The sequence below is a fragment of the Mobula birostris genome, chromosome 8, assembly GCF_030028105.1.
Source record: "Mobula birostris isolate sMobBir1 chromosome 8, sMobBir1.hap1, whole genome shotgun sequence".
Taxonomy (NCBI): domain Eukaryota; kingdom Metazoa; phylum Chordata; class Chondrichthyes; order Myliobatiformes; family Myliobatidae; genus Mobula; species Mobula birostris.
This window is the reverse complement of record NC_092377.1, coordinates 120552721-120569653: the sequence shown is the minus strand read 5'-3', so window position 1 is coordinate 120569653 and position 16933 is coordinate 120552721. Positions and strand designations below refer to the sequence as shown.

The following is a 16933-nucleotide window of genomic DNA, read 5'->3' as shown; positions in this document are numbered from 1 at the left end:
TTGGGGAGTGGGAACTGAACTGAAGAGATGGAGGAAGGGTTGGTTGGCTCACAAATAGAGAAAGCTTATAGACAGTGCGAGAGGGAAGATAGGCAGGTGATAGAAAAGAGATGTGCTGACCAATGGTTTGAGATGCTTCTATTTTAATGCAATGAGTATTATGAACAATGCGGATGAGCTAGAACATGGATCAGTACATGGAGCTGTGATGTTGCGGCCATTACAGGGATTTGGATGGTTCAGGGACAGGAATGGTTACTTAGAGTGCCAGGCTATAGATGTTTCAGAAAGAACAGGGAGGACGGCAAAAGACGTGGGGGCATGGCACTGCTGATCAGAGATAGTGTCACGGCTGCAGAAAAGGAGGAAGTCATGGAGGGATTGTCTACTGAGTGTCCGTGGGTGGAAGTTCGGAATAGGAAGGGGTCAATAACTCTACTGGGTGTTTTATAGACCACCCAATAGTAACAGGAACATTGAGGAGCATATTGGGAGACAGATTCTGGAAAGGTGTAATAATAACAGGGTTGTTGTGGTAGGAGATTTTAATTTCCCAAATATTGATTGGCATCTCCGTAGAGCAGTGGGATTAGATTGGGTGGAGTTTGTTAGGTGTATTCAGGAAGGTTTCCTGATACAATATTGAGATGAGCCTACAAGAGGAGAGGCTGTACTTGATCTGGTGTTGGGAAATGAACCTGGTCAGGTGTCAGATCTCCCAGTGAGAGAGCATTTTGGAGATAGTGATCACAATTCAATCTCCTTTACCATAGAATTGGAGAGGGAGAGGAACATACAAGACAGGGAAGTGTTTAGTTGGAGTTAAGGGAAATATGAGGCTATCAGGCAAGTATTTGGAAGAACAAATTGGAAACAGATGTTCTTAGGAAAATGTACGAGAGAAATGAGACAAATATTCAGGGGTTATTTGCGTGGAGTTATGCGTGGAGACAGCAAAAGGATGGTAGGGTACAGAACCATGGTGTACAAAGACGGTTGTAAGTCTAGTCAAAAAGAAAAGAAAAGTTTACGATAGTTTTAGAAAACTACGTAGTGATAGAGATCCAGAAGATTATAAGGCTAGCAGGAAGAAGCTTAAGAATAAAATTAGGAGAGCCAGAAGGGGCCATGAGAGGCCTTGTTGGACAGGATTAAGGAAAACCCCAAGGCATTCTACAAGTATGTGAAGAGCAAGAGGATAAGACCTGAGAGAATAGGACCAATCAAATGTGACAGTGGAAAATGTGTCTGGAACCGGAGGAGATTACAGAGCTACTTAATGAATACTTTGCTTCAGTATTCACTATGAAAAATGATCTTGGTGATTGTAGGGATGACTTACAGCGGACTGAAAAGCGTGGGCATATAGATATTAAGAAAGAAGATGTGCTGGAACTTTTGGAAAGCATCAAGTTCAATACGTCACCAGGACTGAACGAGATGTATCCCAGGCTACTGTGGGTGGTGAGGGACAAGATTGCTGAGACTCTTTGCATCATGCATCATCTTTGCATCATCAATGGGGATAAGAGAAGTTCCAGAGGATTGCAGGGTTGCGGGTGTTGTTCCCTTATTCAAGAAAGGGAGTTGAAATAGCCCAAGAATTTATAGACCAGTGAGTCCTACTTCAATGGTTGGTAAGTTGATGAAGAAGATCCTGAGAGGTGGGATTTATGAACATTTGGACAGGTATTGTATGGTTTGGAATAATCAGCATGACTTAGTCAAAGGCAAGTCGTGCCTTATGACCCTGATTGAATATTTTGAGGCTGTGACTAAACGCATTGATGAAGGTAGAGCAGTAGATGTAGTGTATATGGATTTCAGCAAGGCATTTGCTAAAGTACTCCATGCAAGGATTATTGAGAGAGTAAGGAGGTATGGGATCCAAGGGGACATTGTTTTGTGGATTCAGAATTGGCTGGCCCACAGAAGGCAAAGTGTGGTTGTAGACGGGTCCTATTCAGCATGGAGATTGTTGTCCTGTGGTGTGTCTCAAGGATCTGTTCTAGGACCCCGTCTCTTCGTGATTTTTATAAGTGACCTGGCTGAGAAAGTGGAGGGATGGATTAGTAGATTTGCTGATGACAAAAAGGTTGGGGATGTTGTGGATAGTGTGGAGGGATGTCAGAGTTTACAGTGGCACATCGATAGGATGCAAAGCTGGGCTGAGAAGTGGGAGATGGAGTTCGACCCAGATAAGTGTGAGGTTGTTTATTTTGGTAGGTCAAATATAATGATAGAATATAGTATTAACAGTCAGACTCTTGGCAGTGTGGAGGATCAGAGGGATCTTGGGGTCCGAGTCAATAGAACACTCATAATGGTAGAATATAGTATTAACAGTAAGACTCTTGGCAGTGTGGAGGATCAGAGGGATCCTGGGGTCTGAGTCAATAGAACACTCAAAGCAGCTACTCAGGTTGACTCTGTGGTTAAGATGGCATATGATGCATTGGCCTTAATTAACCACATGATTGAAATTAGGAGTCAAGAGGTAATGCTGCAGCTGTATAGGACCCTGGTCAGACCCCCCTTGGAGTACTGTGCTTATTTTTGGTCACCTCACTACAGGAAGGATGTGGAAACCCTAGAAAGGGTGCAGAGGAGATTTACAGAGATGTTGCCTGGATCGGGGAGCATGCCTTATGAGAATAGGTTGATTGAACTCGGCCTTTTCTCCTTGGAGTGACGGAAGATGAGAGGTGACCTGATAGAGTTGTTTAAAATGATGAGAGGCATTGATCATGTGGATAGCCAGAGGCTTTTTTCCCAGGGCTGAAATGGCTAACATGAGAGGACACAGTTTTAAGGTGCTTGGCATTAGGTGCACAGTTGTCAGGGAAAAGTTTTTTTTACACAGAGAGTGGTGAGTGCATGGAATGGGCTGCCGGTGATGGTGGTGGAGACTGATATGACAGGGTATTTAAGAGACTCCTGGAAAGTTACATGGAGCTTAGTAAAATAGAGGGCTATGGGTAACCCTAGCTAATTTCTACAGCAAGGATATGCTCAGCACAGCTTTGTGGGCCAAAGGGCCTGTATTGTGCTGTAGGTTTTCTATGTTCTCTGTTCTATCCTCTACAGCAGTGAAACTAAGTGCAGAGTACGAAACTACTTTGCTGAACATTTGTGCTCTATCCATAATAACCCCATCAATCTCCAGTTGCTTCTCACTTCAGCTTCCCTTCTCATTTCTGTATTGACCTCTCTGTCCTTGGCCTCCTGGTCTGTCAAGGCGAGGTTAGGTACAAACCTGCACAGCAGCACCTCGTCCACAAACCAATGGTATCAGCATCAAATGTTCCCTTCTGTTAATTTCCCACATCCTCCAGTCCAGAGCAGTCTCAGTCCTTCTCTTCATCTTTTTCAACTCAGCCACCTCATCTCCGGAATCATTACCCCTCTGCACCTATTTCCACCTCTTACCTACCTGCCTCTCTCTCAGCCCTCCATTTCACCTCTTTATACCTGCTACATTTCCCTGCATTCCAGTCTTGATACAGAATCTCGGGATGACCCTAATAACCTTGAATATAAAATCCTATAAAATATAGTGGATACAGCCCAGACCATTCAGCTCAAATCCTCCCCACTCTTCAGCACTGTTGGATATACTCTTGTTGGATGACATCGTTATTGTCTTGACACGGGTGGATTATTAGTAGGTGGAAAGTACCATTTGTGTCACCTAGTACACCAAGTCTGGACATCGCTGAGATTTAATACATTTCGATGTAGGCTGATTCATTATGTGATGGGTCGCAAATGATGCTAAAAGCATACGGTCCCCTCCCTCATCCGGTTTCATCTGTACATCATCTTTCCAATTATCACCCGTGAGCCTCTGTCTGTATCTTCCCCTTCCATCTGCCCACCTAGCTTCCTGGGCCCAGCATCGGCTTTTTCACTTTATCCCACCACTTACCCACAAGCCCCTGTCTCGCCTCCACTTTCATCTCTGTGTACTGGCTATCAGTCCCCTACACCCTCAGACCTGATGCAGGATGGCTGATCCAAAGCATCAACCAGCCCTTTGCCTTCACAGATGCTGCTTGACCCAGTGAGTTCCTTCAGCAGGTGGTTAGAGATGGACCAGGATGAACCAACCAGTCAACTTGCCCACTGAAGGAGGCAGGGCTGGACGGTTATACCACTGCCGTACAGAGCTTCTGCTCCTGACTTCTGGAGCCGCAGTGACTACGGTTTGAGGTCAAGGTCAGGGACATGGGATCAGTGCTGTGATTCAGGATAGAATCGAGCGTAAAAGGACAGGGGCACAGCTCTGGGCCACGGTTAAGTTCGGGTATTCTCTGTGTGTTGATGTGAGCTGGGAATAGTTACAACATGGCTGCTATAGTTCCTTAAAGTTGTTGTAGCTGGTGCTGGTAGTAGGGATAACTCTTTCCTCGCCTTCTTCATCTTCCTGAAATTGCCCCTTTATGAAGGGGCCGACTGAACAATCTGACACATCTGTGATCTCCCGGAGGATTCGGCGTGGGGTGCAGGACAGCCGAAGCTGGGGCTCTACGACGCCTCGATTGCTAATGGCGGAACGCAAACCCATGGTTGGCTGTATTACTCCACGCCGATGAAAGTGTTGAAGTAGATTAACATCGACGAGTTGAGAGTCGAGAGGGTGTTCAGTGCTGTCTGCCTGCGTTTGACCATTCTCCCCCTCGCTGCTGCCGGCAGAAGGTGCAGGAGTCTTGGGTCCTACACTGCAAGGTTCGGTTGCCTCGGTGGTTCGTGGCTGTGGACTGACTTTTTGGATGAGTTGCGGTTTGATGTCTAATGTCACAGCACTGAAAGCACTTTTCTATTTGCACGATTGGATCAAGGCACTTCGGCGCAGAACAGTATCTGTGTTTGTGGCCTGCAGCCTTCAAACACAGCGCTGAACCGACTATCTCACTGGCTGCGGTCGTGGGCATCGGCCCCTGGACTGGCTTTATTCGCCTGTGTGGCTCGTGGCTATGGAATCACATTTGGAAAGTCCGTTGTTTGATGCATCATGTTCTCCGTGTTATTTGTTCATTTTTTTTTTGTTTACTGGATTTGTTCTTTTTTTCAGTCGTTTGATGATTGTTGTGTGGGGTTTCTTTAAACGGGGTCAATGGTCTTTCTTTGCTTTATGGCTGCTTGCAAGAAGACGAGTATCAAGGTCGTGTACTGCATACATACTTTGAACTTTGAACTCTCATCAGTTGCATGGAGAGAGGGAGCCTGATACACGGGCAGTTTGCTCTCCGTGTCTTACTGCCTGACGTATCATGCAGACAGCTGCGACATTACTTCTATGGTCGACCGCGATCAACAAAGGGCCTCAGGGATACCATGGTGGAATGGGGTCGGTGGACGTGAGTGTGTGGTGGCTGCTGAGATGTGTGCTGCCACAGCGATTCCTGTGTGGCCTGGGGTGTTTACAAGATGAAGCACCTCCATCTTGTGAAACGAGCGAGCTTACTGAATAAATCACAACGCGCTGGAAGAGCTCGGTGAGTCAGACAAAGCTTCAGTAAGGTCATTTCTGCATCATTCTGCTTACCACACCACCCCGCTGCCGTCTTTGTCTTCTGGCGTTTCCCATTTGGCAACATTGATTTTGTGGACAGATGTGACAGAGTCGAACAGAAAGTTTCCACAAGGGATTCATACAATCAATACCCCACGCACGATAAATAGGCTGGGATTAGTTTGCTTCTGTTGTACCTCCTGTGGACCATCTCCGGGACATAACAGTAGATTAGGGCCAGAGATCCTCACAGTATTTCCATGACTCATCCACTTCACACCACCAGTGGATACAGATGACAATCACAGAAGCTCCAGCTTCCATTGGATTATTTACATGTCACTCAGGACTGACCAACCAATGGTGTCACGTATCATGAAAAGACCAAAAATTTCGACAGCGATGGTTTGATCATATACGCATCCATCATTTGTTATTTGGCAGGCCAGTCCTGTTGCTGCCAATTGGATAATCATCTATTGGAGGGCGGGCTTCACCTGGAAACACACTGGTTACAGGTTCAAGGGCAACACACAAAATCCCAGCAGAAGTCAGCAGCTCAGGCAGCATCTATGGAAATGATCAATGTATCGGACCGACTTGCATCGAGCAGGTTCTCCAGGCTAGTTCCTAGGATGAGAGTATTATATTACCAGGGATGACTAGATAGTTTGGACATGAATTCCCAAGAATTTGTAATAGTGCCCATATTCAGACCCTTTGGCAGGGTAGAGGTTGGAATATGATATTGATATTGTTTTATTATTATCATATGTGCCAAGATAGGTGAAAAGTTGTCTTACATCCTGTTCATACAGGTCAAGTCATTATCCAGTGTTTTAAGATAGAACTAGGTAAAATAATAGCCAAATGCAGAATGCAGTGTAAAAGCTACCAAAAAGATGCATGCAGATAAGGGATAAAGTCACAGGGAGGTCGATTATGAGGCCAAGAGTCGACATTATCATACAAAATGTACATTCCAATGTCTGTTAACAGTGAGATAGAATCTGCTGTTGAGCTTGTTAGAACATGCTTTCAGCTATTTTTAATTCTTCTAAAATTTACCATCCACTGTGATGGGAAAGACAAGAGAGAATGTCTGTGGTGGGCAGGTCTTTGGTAATGCTGGAAGCTTTACTAAGGCAGGGAGAAGAGCAGGCAGAGTCCATAGAGGGGAGGCTAATTCCTGTAATGTGCCCATGAATCTGCATTTACATACAGTCACGTGTGGAAGAGTTGCCATACTAAGCCTTCTGTACATTAAGATAGAATGTATTCTGTGACGCAATGATGAAAAATGGTAAGGGTGGACGGGGACATGCCAAATGTCTATAGCCTCCTGAGGAAGTAGAGCCACTGGTGAGCCTTCTTAGCATCAGTGTGGTCGGACCAAGGGAGGCTGTTAGTGAAATTCTTACCTGGGAACTTGAAGCTATTAACCCTTGCAACCTCAGCAACACTGATGTAACCAGGAGTATGTGCACCATCCCCTTTACTAATCAATAACCAGCTCTTTTGTTTTGTTGACGTTGAGGGAAAGTTTGTTGTCATGCTACCATGTCAGGAAACTCACTATCTCCTTCTCCTATACTGACATCATTATTTGAGACAAGACCCACCATGGTGGTATCATTCACAGCAACACTCACAGCATGCTGGAGGAACTCAGCAGGTCCAGCAGCATCCGTGGAAACAATCAGTCAATGTTTCGGGCCGGAACCATTCGACTTGTAGATGGATTTGCAACAGAATGTGGTCACGTGGTACAGGGAGTAGAGCATGGGCTGAGGATTTGTACAGCATCAGTAGTAGGAATAATCTTGGCAGAGGTGCTACTGCCTGACCATACTGATCGTAGCCTTTTAGTCAGGAATTCAAGGATCCAGTGGCAGAGAAAAACATTGACTCTCAGGGTCTGCTGTCTGGTCATGAATTTGTTTGGAATAATATTATTAGTTACAGAATTGCAGTCAATCAACAATAGTGTAACACAGATGTCCTTAATGTCTAGGTACATCAAGATTGAATGAGGGGCCAGGAATATGGCGTACACCGTATACCTGTTTAGGCAAGAAAGTTAAATCAAATGGCATAAGAGACCACAGGGCTTCGCTTCCAGATGAGCTCAATGCCTTCTATGCTCGCTTTGACCAGCAAAGCATGGAGGAGCCATTCCAGACTCCCACATCCCCTAATGATCCGATAATTTCAGACTCTGAAGCCAATGCGGAAGACACCTTCAGGAGGGTGAACACAAGAAAAACATCCAGCCCAGACGGGGTACCTGGCCAAGTACTAAAGACATGCTGATCAACTGATTGGTGTGTTCACTGAGATCTTTAATCTCTCACTTCAGCAGTGTGTGGTACCCACCTGCTTCAAGCAGGCGTCAATTATACCAGTGCCCAAGAAGAACGTGGTGATCTGCCTCAATGACTGGCACCTAGTAGCACTAACATCCACAGTGATGAAGTGTTTTGAGAGGTTGGTGATGAAACGTATCAACTCCTGGCTGAGAAGCAACTTAGATTCTACCTGAGCAACAGGTTTATGGGTGATGTCACCTCATGGACTCTACACTCAGCTTCGGAACATCTGGACAGCAAACATGTGTACATCAGGATGCTCTTCACTGAATGCAGTTTGGCATTCAATACCATATTCAACTCAGGCCAAGGCCATGGACACCATACGAGCCTCATTGGTTTCCACAATTCACTCTCCAGAGAACTGATCTTGCATCCTCTACAGTGACAGTGACAGTAGATTCAGATGCACTGGAGGCTGGCTGTTGCCATATCTGTTCCCTTCTGTTGAAAATGTGCCTAGAATGTGTTAAGCTCATTGGGAAGGGATGTGCTGACCTTGGCGATGCTGCTTGACTTAGTTTGTTACCCATTATGGTATATAAACCATGCTACTGTTGAATACTATACTTAGACTGTCTCTTACAATCACTGATAGCCTTACATAAGTCATATCTCGATTTCCTGTAAAGGTCAATGTCGTCTGATTTGAATGTTGAAGTCCTGGACTTCAGAAGCGAATGAATCACGGTTTCCGGTTTGGAAACACCAAAATTGGCCTCTTTGGTACACAGTCCTCAACACAGTTGATGATAAATTTTCTGTCGCTAACAACAGACCCATCTTGTCTGGGAACTGAATCTTTGACCATGAACCATTCTACTGACTCAAAGCCATCGTGTAGAAGGTCATTTGTTTCTTCAGAGCAGCACTGTATGACTTTCTGTACCTGATCATCCCATTTCAGCTTCTTTTTGTATACAGGGAGTAGGAGCACAAGCTGGTGGTCTGATTTACCCAAGTGTGGTTGAAGGATGTGTCGGTAGGCATTCTTGATGGTTCAATAGGAATGGTCGAGGGTGTTTGTGTTCCTGGTGAGTTGCTGCTGGTATTGTAGTATCACGCTCTTGAAGATCCCCCATTGAAATCACTGGCAATGATGAAAAGGGCTTCTTGGTATCCCGTTTCAAAGCTGTTGCCTCAGAATACAGATCACTGACGACTGGCATCGTATCCATCTGAGGTGGGGTGTAAGCTGCCGTCAGGATACCTGATGTGCACCCCCATGAGAGGAAGTATGGTCAACACTTCACCATTAGGTATTCCAGGATGGGTGAGCAGGAGCTTGCCACAGCCGCCACGTCCAAACACCACGAAGAGTTGATTAGGAAACAGACCCGCTGCACATAACTATACCCAAGGATGCCAATGGTCCATCCAATGAATTGAGAAGCCCTCTGGATGAATAACGCAGCCAGGTCGAGCAGAGTTAAGCCATGGTTCAGTAAGACAGAGCACACAAATGAAACACAATGTTGGAAAGTGTATGGTCATACACTTTGGTGGAAGAAGTAAACGGGCAGACTATTATTTAGATAGGGGGAGAATTCAAAATGCAGAGATGCAAAGAGATTTGGGAGTCCTCGTGCAAGATACCCTGAAGGTTAACCTCCATGATGAGTGGGTTGTGAAGAAGGCGAATGCAATGTTGGCATTCATTTCTAAAGGTATGGAATATCAGAGCAGGGATGTGATGTTGAGGTTCTATAAGGCACTCATGAGACCACACTTGGAGTATTGTGTGCAGTTTTGGGCTCCTTATTTTAGAAAGGATATATTGACATTGGAGAGGGTTCAGAGAAGATTCATGAGAATGATTCCAGGAATGAAAGGGTTACCATATGAGAAATGTCTGGCAGCTCTTGGGCTGTATTCCCTGGAGTTCGGGAGAATGAGGGGGATCTCATAGAAACATTCCGAATGTTAAAAGGCCTGAACAGATTAGATATGGCAAAGCAACACTCACAACACGCTGGCGGAACTCAGCAGGTCGGGCAGCATCCGTGGAAAAGATCGGTCGACGTTTCGGGCCAGAATGTCAATGGTTTTCCATTCCAGGACATCTCAAATGTCCTCTTTCTTTAAGGATCGTGGTTTCCCTTCTGCTGTCATCAATGATGCCCTCACCCACATCTCCTCCATTTCCCGCACTTCGGCTCTCACCCCATCTTCCTGCCACAGAGTTCCCCTTGTCCTCACCTACCACCCCACCAGCCTCCGGATTCAGCACATTATCCTCCCCAACTTCCGCCACCTTCAACAGGACCCCACCACTGAGCAGATCTTTCCCTCTCCACCCCTCTCCGCCTTCCGCAGGGTTCGGTCCCTCCGCGACTCCCTGGTCCACACGTCCCTCCCCACGGATCTCCCACCTGGCACTTATCCCTGTAAGCACAAGTGCTACACCTGTCCCTACACCTCATCTCTTGCAACCAATCAGAGCCCCAAACAGTACTTCCAAGTGAGGCAACACTTCACTTCTGAGTCTGTTGGGGTCATCTATTGCATCCGGTGCTCCCAGTGCGGCCTCCTCTACGTCGGTGAAACCTGACGCAGATTGGGGGACCGCTTCGTCGAACACCTCCGCTCTGTCCGCCAAATCAGACAGGATCTCCCAGTAGCCACCCACTTCAACTCTGCTTCCCATTCCCATTCCCATTCGGATATGTCCATACATGGCCTCCTCTACTGCCATGATGAGGCTAAACTCAGGTCGGAGAAGCAACACCTCATATACCCTCTGGGTAATCTCCAGCCCCTTGGTATGAAGATAGAATTCTCCAACTTCCGGTAATTCCCTCCCCCTCCCTTCCCCATCCCTATGTCACTGTGCCCCCTCTCCTAGCTGCCTATCACCTCCCTCATGGTTCTGCCTCCTTCTACTACCCATTGTGTTTTCCCCTATTCTTTCTTCACCTTTCCTGCCTATCACATCCCTGCCTCCCTTCCTCGCCTCCCCTCCCCCTCCCCTTTATCTTTCCCCTTACTGGTTTTTCACCTGGAACCTACCAGCCTTCTCCTTCCCACCCTCCCCCCACCTTCTTTATACGGTCTCTGCCCCTTCCCTCTGCAGTCCTGACGAAGGGTTCCGACCCGAAACGTTGACCGATCTTTTCCACGGATGCTGCCCAACCTGCTGAGTTCCTCCAGCGTGTTGTGAGTGTTCCTTTGACCCCAGCATCTGCAGATTATTTTGTATTTAGATATTGCAAAGTTATTTCCCATGGTAGGGGATTCTAAGACAAGAGGGCATGACTTCAGGACTTCAGGATTGAAGGACATCCCTTTAGAACTGAAATGCAGAGAAATTACTTTAGTCAGAGGGTGGTAAATCTGTGGAATTTGTTGCCACGAACGGCTGTGGAGGTCAAGTCATCGGGTTTATTTAGGCAGAGATATATAGGTCCTTGATTAGCCAGGGCATCAAGGGTATGGGGTGAAAGCAGGGGTGTGGGAATGATTGGATGAAGTGGATCAGCCCATGATTGAATGGCGGGGCAGACTCGATGGGCCGAATAGCCTACTTCTGCTCCTGTATCTTATGGTCTTACAACAGTTCCTCATTTTTTTCCGGAAGGTCAGTCTCGTACTGAGTTCATCAACTTTGTTCTTGATGGCTTGGCCGTCACCAGCAGCATGCTGGGAGGGGTTCTCACACCCACAATATTTCAGCTTCCCCTGCAGCCCGGCCCTCTTGCAACTTGGTGGAATGTTTCCACCGGTGGGATAATAGGAACCAGGGGACTGAACTGCAGACTCCACGCTGGGAAGAGCCGCTGCTTACATCCGCCCTTCTGCAGCTTCGACCAATCGCAGTCCGAGCTCCGGTATCAATGTGTCTCACCTTCCGCCCGGCCCACACGCAATCCGGCCGCGTGGTGATTGGCTCCTGACTGGAGGAGTAATTGCAGGCAGAGCGCCCGCCCTCAAAACCACGGCAAAACAAGAGAAAGTATTCGCACTTGGTAGCGATGGAAGAGGAAGTCTCAGAGTCCAGGAAACGGTTAGTCGGTACGGGCGGGAGGACTGGAGGGAGAGGGATGATGTAGAAGGGAAATCGAGGTTTCTTGAGAGGGTGGGAAGCAGTTGCAGGGGAGGATGAAGCGAACGAATATCGGGATTGGATGTTGGGGGATGTACGGTGAAGTCGAGAGGGAGTTGGAGGAGAAAAAAACAATGATTTAAAAGAAAATGTAGCCGGATGATTGTGGTTACGGTGTCCCCGAGCGACCGACACCGTAGTCGACAGTTGCGCGACGAGAGCAGGTTACTGCCCCGGTGGGTAAAACCTGCCACAACTCACCCGTCACCATAAATTTCCCACAGGCAACATCAGGGACGTTTCCGATGTGTGGTGGAGACTGATGGAGCTGTACCCCGGTCAGTCACCGAGTGCACCGGGTGTGAGGGTGGGAGGCTCTGAAAAGAAACCCGCTCTTCACTTGTTCTTGGTGTTTTAGGCGACAGAATTCTGATCAAACGGGATCGGGAAGGGTGAGAATCACGAAGCGGTAACTCACTCAGTGCCGGGCTTGGACGGTGGTTCTGATCGGAAGGTGCCGCACACAGGCACGGGCAGCCCAAAGTAAAGCAGCATGGAGTCGGATCAGATTCGGTGTAACGGTGAGAGTCAAGAGTTGGGGCAACACGTACTGCTGAGAAACCAGGCTCACGCGTACAATACACCCCGTTGTCCGTGCACCTCGCTGGTCTATACACACTTTCCCATCTCTCTGACCCGTCTGGTCACTACGCCCCTTCCCGTCTCTATAAGCCCCTGTGCCCCTTCCAATCACTGTCACCACAAAGCTCCCTGTGTGCGTCAATCCCCCTTCCCTGTACTTCCCATAAGTACCCCTAATTTCCGTGAAAGTGTCTTTCACTGCCTGAGCCGTTGACTGCAATTCCTGTCCTCGGACGCACCTCTGAAGCATGGTGGGGAAGTTTCTTGCGGTAAAAATCAACATTAACCTGTTGCTACCACATCCCACACAATCTCCCGTTCCTCTGACTGATCGACACTGGCACAAAGCCCGTTCCCAGGACACGAGATGTTGACCCATGCTGCTGAGTGTCAATCTGGAATCTCAGCCAGACATTAAATCAAGCCCAATCCCTTCCGGTAATGAGAATCACCCTGAGTGAAATGTGCTGGTGTGCTGCAGGCTGAGTGAGCACGGGTTCTGTGTTTTACAGTGCAGTGTTACGGTCGAGGAGACTTCCATGAGAGGATTGTGAAGGCGCTCGACATCTCCCAGTGTGAAAAGCCAGGTGTCCTCTGTGTCCTGTTTGTCTGCAAGGAGTCTGGTGAGAGTGAGGACATTGAAAGGGCAGTACAGTGGGTCACAGGTAAATGTTCTCATTCTTTGTTGCTGAATGTGATGAGGGATGTGTTCTAGTTCACAGCTCCCAGAAACAGCACTGAGGCAAAGACCTGGGGATCCTGTTAACAACATTGTCTGGGACATGAATACATTCCCTTGCTCTGTGTGAAATGGTGTGTGGATCTTTCTGTGCACCTGAGTGAGGAAGCCCAGTGAAAAGTGGTGCCTCTGGCACTGCTGTCCCAACTCTTGGCCTTCACGTGTGGCTTAGTGACTAGGCCCAGCGGAGCTGCTTCTGCTGACCAGAGCAGAGCAAAGGTGAACCACTGGTGCTTCAAAACCAGCTGCTTTGGGTAGGTGGGGCCATTCAGCCTTGGACGGCAGCCGCTTAGGAAAAGGAATTCTCTGATTTCAAACTTCTGCTGCCTTGCAGCCATCCCCTCCCATGGGAAAGGTTTTGGAGTAAACCCCGAGGAAGAAATCTGGAGCCGGGTCCCTGAGGGAGTTTGATGTAGTTTACAACTTCACTCTGGCAACCTCAGAGATGGCACTGATGCCAAGCTGTATCGGTACTTGCTCTTCCCTTCGAGTACATCAGTGATGTGGAGAGGGGAATCCTGCTGCAGGAGCAACAGCCGGTTTTTCAAATTTTCCACCCAGGCTTGTGCCCTGGAGAGGACAGTCCAGCATTGCTACTCCACTTTGACACAACACAGGAAGCAGCAGTTACAGCAGCGCTGTCCCTTCTGTGTAGACATGAGTGCCGGCAGTGGGGTGGGAGCAATGCCTCGTACATTACCCCCACACCACCCAGACACAGACAAGGCAGGAAGATGAACAGAGCCTCAGGTGGAAGAGTGGATGTATCCCGTGGGTTCCTACAGTGGGTAGGGCACACACCCCTTCCACAGATCACTCTGTACTGTGTGTTTCAGGAGAGAAGAGAGCACGGAAGGAAGACATTTGTGCCGTGATTCTGTTGTTCAACCCCAGAGATGTGGCAGTTTGGAACCATTCCCTGAAGGAACAGAATTTATGCCCATGACTATGTACGGGGTCTTTCTTTTGTTACATTTAAAATGGCGATTTTTGTTATGTTAATCTGTGGAATGCGGCTTTGTTGTGTTTTAACGCTGCAGAGAGTTTGCGCTAGCAGTTTATTGTGGTTTAGAGGGTGATAAGAGGGTGCTATTAGCCAATGGGTGGTTATGTATCGTTTTGTTTTCGGATGCCATGCTGTATGATATGACTGTGGACTGAGTTTTGGCGGAGAGTCGGGAGGAGAGACGAGGAGGACGGCGGACGTGCGGAGAGGCTCCGGTCGATCACTTCGGGTGGTCCCGAGCCGTGGGTCGACGGAATTCGGGTGGTCGTCTGACGTCGAACTTGAGCTCCAACGGTAGCGCGCGAAGAACTTGGACTTTGAATAAGTGTTGGCGCCTTTTTTTTTCATTACTTTCCTCTCTGTATCACATGTATATTAATGCCCTAGAATTAGTAATATCTATAAAGTGTATGTGTTAAAATTTACTGGGTGTGCTGGCTGATGATTGATGTTTGTGATTGATTCGGGCGACGATTGACCCTGAGGGGACTGCTGAAGCAGGTGCTGGGCGGGATTTCCCCTAGACATACACGAGCCAAAATAACGGAACGTTACAAGTGGGGGCTCGTCCGGGATTTAGGACTACAGGGTAAGCACAAGTTGGCGGACCGTTGGGCAGCCACCCCATATGTGGTGGAGAGTCAGATGCCGAATCTCCCGGTTTACCGGGTGAGACCTGAGGGCGGGCAGGGGCCTGTCAAGGTACTCCATCGGAACCACCTGTTGCCTCTGGGTCGAGAGGTGAAGATGGACCTAGAGTCCGAATGGGAGTTTACTCCTAGTACGAGGACTCTGCGAGGGCGCGGGGCGCGGGAAGAGGCCGCTGCGAAGAAAACGGGGCCGGTCCCCACCTCGAGAAGGGATATGTCATCGGAAGATGATGATTCGGACGTGTGGTACCTGCTTCCGTTCGCTGATTCCCCGGTGCCAGGAGAAGAGACTCTTGGCCCTTCCATCACTGAGTCAGGGGAACCGAGGGAGGGTGTTGCAGAGCCGCCTGTATTACAGCCAGCATTGGGGGAGGAGAGGGTGGAGGCAGAACCCGAGCCAGAGGGCTCACCGGGGCAGAGGGATCCCGGTGAAGGGGAAGGTCCGACAGATCGGCTCGAGGGGTCACCTGGGGTGTCTGAACAGGGAGAGTCCACAGAGGAAGTCCTGAGGCCTCAGAGGAGTAGGCATCCCCCGGAAAGACTCACTTATATAGCGCCGGGAGAGCAGGGTGTAATCTCTACTGCCCTGCAAAGTTATGTCACTGCTTTATGCACCTGGGTTGGGTTCTGCCTCCACCCTCTCCTCCCCCAATGCTGAGGTACGGTCGAGGAGATGTCCAGCTCCTTCACAATCTTCTCAAGGACATCTACCAGAGTGAAGGTCCAGAGATTCCCTGTGTTACTGTTTGTCTACAAGGTGTCTCATGAAATTCAGGATTTTCAAAATGCCCTCTAGTGGGTCAAAGGTAAATATTCTCCATCAGCTTCAATCTGTGTATTGCAAAAGTTTCTCTCAGGCATTCCACTTCTCTCCTGTCACTAAATAATTGTGGAGCATAAAGCAATTTGCTGGATGAGCTCAGAGCGTCAGGCAGCATCTGCGGATGCAGAGGGATGGAAACTTTCAACCAGAACTGTTATCTCTGTGACCCCCCCCAGCCCATATAGCCCGCCCGCTCAATGTACCTGCTATGGCTCTATATCAGGGGTCCCCAACCTTTTTCGCACTGCGGACCGGTTTCATATTGACAATATTTTTGCGGACTGCCGACCGGGTGGGGTGGGGGGTAGGGTTGCCAACGGACGAGAGTAGCAGTCAAATACGCTGTGTTTACCCAGAGTAAGACTACAATGACCATGAAGCCTTGCGCGGGCACCAGCGCGCATGCGTGTAAGCCCCCCCACAATCGTTTTTGGCGATTCTGTTCGGGGGGGGGGAGGGGGGTCTTAATCACGACCGGAATATCGGTGATAAGTGGCTAATACACTCAATTTCCTTTCTAAATGGGTTTATCTAACGAATTTAATATTAAACACATTTATATTTTCCTCGCATGAATATAGTGATAAGTCAATTGTCAGGGGAGCTTGAAGTAGGTTTTGAACGAACTTCCAGTAGAAGTGGCAGAGGCAGGTTCGATATTATCACTTAAAGAAAAAATGGATAGCTATATGGACAGGAAAAAATGGTGGGTTACGAGCTGAGTGCAGGTCGGTGGGACTAGGTGAGAGTAGCGTTCGGCACGGACTAGAAGGGCCGAGATGGCCTGTTTCCATGCTGTGATTTTTAAATGGTTATATAAGTCAATAGCATCACAACATTTTAAGTAACATTTGGATATTAAACACGCAGCGCATATTTTCCCCGTATGAACATATAAAATCATTGCAACACACAAATATCGCTGCATCAGTGGGAGCCCTGAGCTTATTTCCCTGCAAGAAGACGGTCTGATCGAGGGGTGATGGGAGACAGCGATACTCGAAGGGGGTTCCTTATGTCCAGTCTATTCCACAATTTAGTTTTCGTTGCATTCATTGCAGAGATATGTTGGAAATGGAAGCAACGTTTTCAGTGCCTTCGTGGCTATCTCAGGATTTTTACCCTTGACTTTGATCCAGAATGCCGG

General features: G+C 48.1%; 1 long non-coding RNA gene across 2 annotated transcripts; it reads left to right on the top strand.

Annotated features, from left to right (window-relative positions):
• Positions 1-11790: 11790 nt before the first annotated feature.
• LOC140202299 (uncharacterized) lies at positions 11791-15517 on the top strand. Of its 2 annotated transcripts, none has more exons than XR_011887062.1 (4): positions 11791-11887; positions 12345-12507; positions 13081-13233; positions 14144-15517. It is a non-coding gene; the product is annotated as an uncharacterized lncRNA (long non-coding RNA). The 2 variants fall into 2 exon arrangements; XR_011887063.1 differs by lacking the exon at positions 11791-11887 and adding an exon at positions 11923-12264.
• The last annotated feature ends 1416 nt before the right edge of the window (positions 15518-16933 follow it).